This window comes from Piliocolobus tephrosceles, chromosome 1 (genome assembly GCF_002776525.5).
Source record: "Piliocolobus tephrosceles isolate RC106 chromosome 1, ASM277652v3, whole genome shotgun sequence".
In the NCBI taxonomy this organism is placed as follows: Eukaryota; Metazoa; Chordata; class Mammalia; order Primates; family Cercopithecidae; genus Piliocolobus; species Piliocolobus tephrosceles.
Window position 1 is genome coordinate 13,852,291 of NC_045434.1, and position 7,773 is coordinate 13,860,063.

The following is a 7,773-nucleotide window of genomic DNA, read 5'->3' on the forward strand; positions in this document are numbered from 1 at the left end:
TTGTCAAACACAGCTCTGTCACTCACTCTACAGCTGAGCTGAGGCTGCTAGGTGACTATGAACCAAATGCAATGTGCCAAGTTGCTTTTAAAAAACAAGTCTTCCATCATTCATCTGAAAGGTATTTCTATGATTCCATTAATTAGCAGATATGTATTCAATGTCTTTTCTGTGCAACACATTGTGCTATGTAAGTTAGTAAAATTAATAAATGAAATAGGAGGTATAGTAAACAAATTTTAATCCAATGAATGAAAAATGGTGTCTAACAAATGAAAGTACACATAAGAACACTCATGCATGTGATACTGGAATTGGAGCTATTCTGGGACATCTTGGAGGTGACGTTGCCATCGGTACAAGGTGAGGAATCTCTGAACTCCAGAGGGACACATTTTACTTGGCTCCTCCGAGGTCTCACAGTTATGGTAATAGCTGCAGCACCCCTGCTCCGTTGACCAACCCAGGACCTATGGCATCCCACCGAGTCCTCCCCTCCCCCACTGCCCCGCCCATATGATTCCGAGAGCTTCCAGCAGGTGGTTCATATGTGTTCACACACCTCTCTCCCGCAGCCCCTTGTTGACGCCACTTGTTCATGAAATCTCCACCACTGCTCCTGTATCTGGTTCCCTCCCAGTGAATGCTATTGTATGTGAAGAGAGGGGACACTCCCCAGGGATCCTCAAAACTGCCTCTTGGAGGGGCCCAATGGCCATGGTTCCTTGAGGCACTGGCCTGGAGCAGTGCTGTGTCTACCTTAGATATGGGAGGCTGTTCCTTGTCCCGGCTTTGTGGGTCATACATAATCATCTGAGGCCAACAGATGGCTGGAGTGCGGCTGGGCAGAGCAGGCTTCATGTCCCAGTGTAGGCCCAGCCTGAGCCCAGTACCAGAGGACAGTGGTGACTAGCAAGATCCACATGCCAGGTGGCTGGTAATAGGAGCAAAACTGAATTCTCCTGGACCCTTATGCAACAGTTGTTCAGAGAAGGCCCTGGAGGCCTGAGGCTGGCAGAGAGGCTTTGCAGAGAATGAAGTACTGGAACCTGAGGGAGGCCTGAGGCTGGTGCCTCCTGCACCCCCTCCCGAGCCCCTGCTTGCATGGGTGTCTCCTAGCAACCGCGCAGGGCACTGGGACACTTCAGGGCTCAAGTGGCGAAAGGCGCTCACTTCAGCCCCGTCTGTTTTGCCTGTCGCCCGAGGTGACCTGCACTCTAAAGTGCTTTTGCATCCTAACCAGCAGCCCCGGGCACAGCGGTCACCCCAGTGGAGTCAGGGGCACCATGAGAGGCACTACCCAGGAACAGCTCTGTGCACCTTGACTGCCCACCGGCCAAGTCCAAGTCCCTGAGCCTGCTCCTGACACCCAGCTGGCTTGCTTCCCCGCCTCATCTTTGACTGCTCTTCCTTTCAGTCACCCCTCATCTTCCTTCTATTTCTATGCAGGTCCAAGCGTCCTTACTGTGGCTTATTTTGTTCTCTCTGCCTGAAAGAGGTCTCTTCCCCTGTCAAACTCCCAGGTACCCTGCAGACTGAGATGACCGTCCCCTTGAATGTGAATTTCCCTGAGGCAAAACTCACCGGTTCTGCTGCTGCGTCTGTGTTCCTTCAGCCCATTCTCCATGCAGGGCCAGAGCCATCTTAGCTCCAGACATATCACCAGTTCACATCCCAATGAGTTTAGAATGAGTCCACATTCTTCGGTGGCCACATGCCTGCCCCACTGGCCCGTCTCTGACCTCACTCTCACCACGCTCCTCTTCCTTCTAGCACCATCAGCCTCCTGGCACTTCCTGGAACTGCCTCAGGTCTTTCCTCTTGCCTCAGGTCCTTTGCACAAATGATTCCCTCCTCTCTTTCCCTGGAATTCTCACTGTGTATCTTCCAGGTCTCTGCTTAAATGTCACCTCCTCAGACAGGCCTTCCACACCTTCCTCTCTAAAAGAGGTTGTCACCATTGTCTCATTATAACAAGGCTAGTCTCAGTCCATGTAGGCTGCTAAACAAAACACATAGAGGGGGCAGCTTATAAACAACAGAAATGTATGTCTCACTGTTCTGCAGGCTGGGAAGTCCAAGGCCAAGGTACTGGCTAATTTGATGTCTGGTGAAGACCCACTTCCAGGTTCATAGATGGTGCCTTCTTACTTCATGGTCACATGATAGAAAGGGTGAGGGAGTTCTCTGGGTCCCTTTTATAAGGGTACTAATCCTATTCATGAAGGCTCCACCCTCATGACCTAATCACCTCCCAAAGCCCCACCTTCTAATACCATGACCATATGGTTTTGCTGTGTCCCCACCCAAATCTCATCCTGAATTATAGCCCCCACAATTCCCATGTGTCATGGGAGGGACCAGGTGGGAGGTAATTGAATCATGGGGGTGGGTCTTTCCAGTGATGTTCTCGTGATAGTGAATAAGTCTCACGAGATCTGATGATTTTATAAGGGGGAGTTTCCCTGCACAAGTTCTCTTCTCTTGTCTGCCGCTATGTGAGAAGTGTCTTTCACCTTCCACCATGATTATGAGGCCTCCCCAGCCATGTGGAACTGTGAGTCCATTAAACCTCTTTCTTTTGTAAGTTGCACAGTCTCAAGTATATCTTTATCAGCAGTGTGAAAATGGACTAATACACATCACCTTGGGATTTCAACATATGAATTTTGGCGGGACACAAAAAATCAGACCATAGCATTTAGTCATTGTTCTCTGTCTTTCTTTGTTGACTTCAGTTATGACCACCTCCTAGCTAGAGTGTGAGCTTTGTGAGACAGGGACCACCTGTGTTGCAGCAGAATATTTGTTGAATAAATTAATGAAGTATTAATTATTAGGTATTGCCATTTTAATGAGCATGTTTCCTTCATTGCACTGCAAGTCCATTGAAACTATTAGCCTTTGTGACTTTGATATATATTTTGGCCTGGCCCCAAATCCAAATATTTGCAGAATTGAAGAGAACTTGACTTGTGATTGGAATGAACTGCAAAGAGGAAGCTTTCAATACTTGAGCACTTCAAACTGAACCTCTGAAGTGGGACCAAACCCAATGCAAGCCCTAGGCCAAGATTCAAGGGCACTTCCTTAATGTTGCAAGTGACTTAAGGAAACGATCACTGGCCATGGGCAGGCAGAAGAGAGTAGACTGAGCTGAAGGGAAAGTTACTGGTTTACCTCTGGAGTTTCCCTCTGTCCCTGAGTCTTTTCCTTTCCTAGGGCAAGAGCCACCCTATGGGGTTGGAACAGGGTTTTGAGCCTCCTGCAAACGTGCATCCTGGGCCCCGGTAAGGAGCTCACGGCCTCATGGTTTTTGCTCTTCCTTCCTATGCTGTTATTGAGGAATGATTGCCAGCAAGGGGAGATTGCAAGGAATGAAGAGGGCACTTCAAATGGGCTATTAAAACACACACACATACACACACACACACACACACGCACACACACACCCCAGGAAGAAATGCTCCTGAGAACCCAGATTGTAGACCGGGGATCTGAGGTAGTGGGCTTAGCTCAGGGGCCTGAGGAGGTCTCATGATGCTAACAACAGAGTCCCTGGCCCCACTATTCACATTACCAGTGTTGACAAGTATTGAGGTTTGAGCTCTGCAAAACCTGGAAAGTGGCCTCATGCATTCCTATTTTAAATCTCTCAGGTTTGGGAAAAATGAAATTAGTGCTTCCTGATAAGAAGAGAAAAAGCCCCCAAGAGAAGATCCTCCTGCTAATAAATAATCTCTTGCCCTCTCATAGGCTCTCTTGGGGCTTCCTCTTGGGGTTACCCCAGTTGAATCTCCCTTTTAAGCCTCCAGAAGGAGTTTGGATGTGATTAAACTGACTTGGAAGTGAACACTCACTCAGATTCCCAGGGCCAGGAAGCCATGGGGCCCATCATCACCCTACCCTAAAATGCTTTCCTTGGGGCTTACTCAAGTCCACTCTTGGGAAGCATATGTAGGAAGGAGGGGGTAGAAGACTTTGATTCTGCGGGTGGAGGGAAATGGACTCCCCTACCCCTTCTGTATCCATCTGCTCATTTCATTGACCTGTGGCACAGAAAGTGCTTACACATCTTGGCTGGGTGCGGTGGCTCACGCCTGTAATCCCAGCACTTTGGGAGGCTGAGGTGGGCAGATCACGAGGTCAGGAGATCGAGATCATCCTGGCTAACATGGTGAAACCCCATCTCTACTAAAAATACAAAAAAAAAAAATTAGTCCGGCATGGTGGCAGGCGCCTGTAGTCCCAGCAACTCAGGAGGCTGAGGCAGGAGAATGGCATGAACTCGGGAGGCAGAGCTTGCAGTGAGCCGAGATCGTGCCATTGCATTCTAGCCTGGGCCACAGGGCGAGACTCCATCTCAAACAAAAAAAGAGAAAGTGCTTACACATCTTACAGGGACAAGATACTAGCCCGCTTCATTGCTCCACATTACAAATCAGTACTTCTCATTCTCTTTCCAGCCTTGTCCATGAGGCTTCTCCTTAGCAGAGCCAGGCAGAAGTTTGCCCTCAGTAGTCCCCTCTCACTCTCCTTTTCTCCCCCATCCCTGGACCTTTTTGTGTGTCCCCACAAGAGCCCAGTATTTTCTTGCAATTCAGGCTATTCATGACCTCCAAGACACCCAATGGCATTCCCAGACTCTCTCCAGGTCAATCCTTTTACATTCCCCCAACAAAACACAACAGTCCTATTTCTACTCACTGTTGAGGAAGAAGTTAGATCTCTGATTCCACCCTCTTCTTTTTCCTCAATAGCAATTAGCTAAATTGTATTAGATACCATTTAAAATGCTGTTCTTTCCAGGGTGTTTTGAGTGATAACAGAGGCTTCCTGAAGGTTTACTACACAAACTTGTACATCTGGCATCAGTTTTCTTCTTGTGCTCTCATCTCCAGGGTCTATCACACAATTCAGACTTCAGTATACGTAACTTGTCATATTTTGGGCTATTTTTGTATGGGTTATTCCTGTCTCCCCATCTAGATTTTAAATTTTAAATGCATATATCTTAGCAGAGGGCTAAAGACATTGCTTCACACTTACGAATGAGTCTCTAGTGTACATGAAGTCAGCACAGGAAGGAGAATCATAAAATACTTGCAAGTTTCAGTAAGGAGGACCTTGTAGAATCTAGTTCATCTTCCTCATCTGATAGACAAGAAAACTGTGGTTCAAAGAAGTCTAATAACACATGAAACAGTGAACCATTTATTAATTTAAGAACGAATATTTATTCCATATCTAATCTCTTCAGTAAAATGGGAATATAAAGATGAATCAGTCACGGACCTCACTCCTAAGTCCTAAGTCCGGCAACTTAGGACTTGATTTGAGAAGGAAATAAGATACGTGTGAGCATCAGTAACTGTACTATGCCATAGGAAGCACCATGAAAGTGCTAAATGAACTATAATCAAGTGCTTAACATGGAGAGAGTGAACTTAAAATGCTGTGAGTGTCCAGGAAAAGCAGAGCTGAGGACAGGGGGTGACAGAGGAAATGTCCTAGTAGGTCCATGTCAAACATCTAACTGGGATTATAGGCATAAGCTTACTGCACCCAGTAATGAAGCCCACACCATGCTGCCCTTTGCTTGGTTAGTGATGACTCTCAAGCTTGCTTTATCCTGTGTTTATGGGGAGTGTATTGTGTGCCCCGTTGTGTCTGGTAAAGAGACCAAGAAGGAAGCTAAAACAGCAAATGTGTCAAATTGCTATCTTGGGATCTTCCAGCTCAATCTGACCTAAAGAAGATAGCAACTTAGAGGAAAGAAAACTGTCTTTGCTCCTTTTAAATATCCTCTCTTTCCACCAAGTGACTATTGTTAGGTTTCAACTCTGTGTTGGGTTTTTCTCCCCAACTTCTCCCTATTAAATTAATGCTTACAAGATGTGCCAGGATGATACAAATAACTTTCAAAGGCACAGCCTAGCTCTCTAAAGATGATGAGTCCTGATACTCCATGCTTCTTAAAGATTTGCCTAGGTCATCTGAGAGACAGAAGGCAATCAATGATGATCAGGGTCAGATGCTTTCATGACTCCCTCAATTCTTGCACTTTGTGCTACTGGAACAACAAAAGAAGCTGAAGCCACAGTTCTTGCCTTCAATGAGATTGCTGTCTAAGGGAGAGGAAATGGCCATGGTCGAAACCATGACCCCAAGTGCAAGATAGCATGGTTTGCATTACATACACGCATATGTGCGCGTACACACACACACTCCCTAGAGCAGGGTTGTATTTTGTTGACTGGCGGCTCCACCACTTTACCCAGCTTCTACCCATCTTTCACCTTAGAGAAAGAAGGGTGGAAGCTCTTTAGAGGCTACCTTGCCACCTAACCCCTCGCTGCCCCTCCTCTGAGACCTCCAGCCCTCTGTGAGCACAGCTCTATCTTCAGCCCTCAATCCTGTCTCCTCATCTGGCCCCTTTTCCATGTCCTACAAACATGACAAGACCCTGATTCTCAAAAACGTGTCAGCAACTCTCCCTTCCTCCAAACTACTACTCCACTTCACCCCTTCCCTTTGGCACCAATCTTCATTCTATAAAAAGGCTGCATTCACTGTCCCTACTTTCCCATCCTCCACTTTGCTGCGGTTCAGTGTTCCGCCATGGCTCCGGCTCAGCTTCTGCCAGCGCCGCGCCACCAGGATGGCTCCTGTGCTCACGCCTGCTCTTGGGATGTGATGATCTCTGAGTTTCAGTCTTGGGACCAGCTCTTCACTTTCTCTGAGCAAACATCCTTTGCTTCTCCTGGCTGATGACTTCAGAGGGAGTTCCAGTGTTGACTTAAACCTTGGGGGTGCAGAAACTGTATTTCCAACTACCTACCCAACAGTAAGTCTACCTGGCTATCCCTTGAAAACCTTTAATACAACATAACCCAAATAGACTCATCCCCTTCCCTCTCAAGTTTGCTTCTGTAACAGTTTCTGTGATCACCATGATTTCCCAGGCAGCCTTCAAGCTAGAACCTCAGGATTATCTTAGGTGCCTCCTTCTCTTTCATGCCTGCTACCCAATTACTTCCTAAGCATCCCTTAAATCTCTTTCCTCTTATCACTCCATCCCTGATCCCTTGTCACTCTATCCCTGATCCCTCAAGTCCAGGTGGCCCACATACTTTGTCCTGGTGGTCCCCAAAAGCTGTGAACACCAGCTCTTTTAGGCAGGCACTCCGGTTCCCTCTTCACTGTTCTCAGCTCCAGGTCTCCTATCCTTTGCTCCCCACCCCTTTAATTCCAATTTCTGGCCACTTCAGCTTCATCAGTTTTAGATTTCCATATGATTTTCCACAATAATGCCTCATCTGTCTTATACTTCTGGTTTTTGGTATAAAATCACACCCATGGTCTCTGGTGAAAAACATCCTAGTCCAGTTCCTACGCCTGTGAACCCCACTGGCCAATCTAGTCCCCAAGGCTCTGTCTCTGCGCTTCCTTAGTGATGCTATTATTTATGCACCCATTTCTTTCACTGGACGATAAACTCCTTTATGACAAGAACTATTATTTACTTCTCTTCAAATTCCATTACAGGCACATAGCAAGAGAGATAATGGGATTATTGAAATAAAAAGAGGCCAGGCATGGTGAGCTTATGCCTGGAATCCCAACACTTTGGGAGGCTGAGGAAGATGAATTTCTAGAGGCCAAGAGTTCGAGACCAGCCTGGGCAACATAGGGAGACCCCACCTCTACTAAAAGTAAGAAAAAAAAAATTAGCCAGGTGTAGTGATGTGCACCTGTAGTTCTAGCTACTCA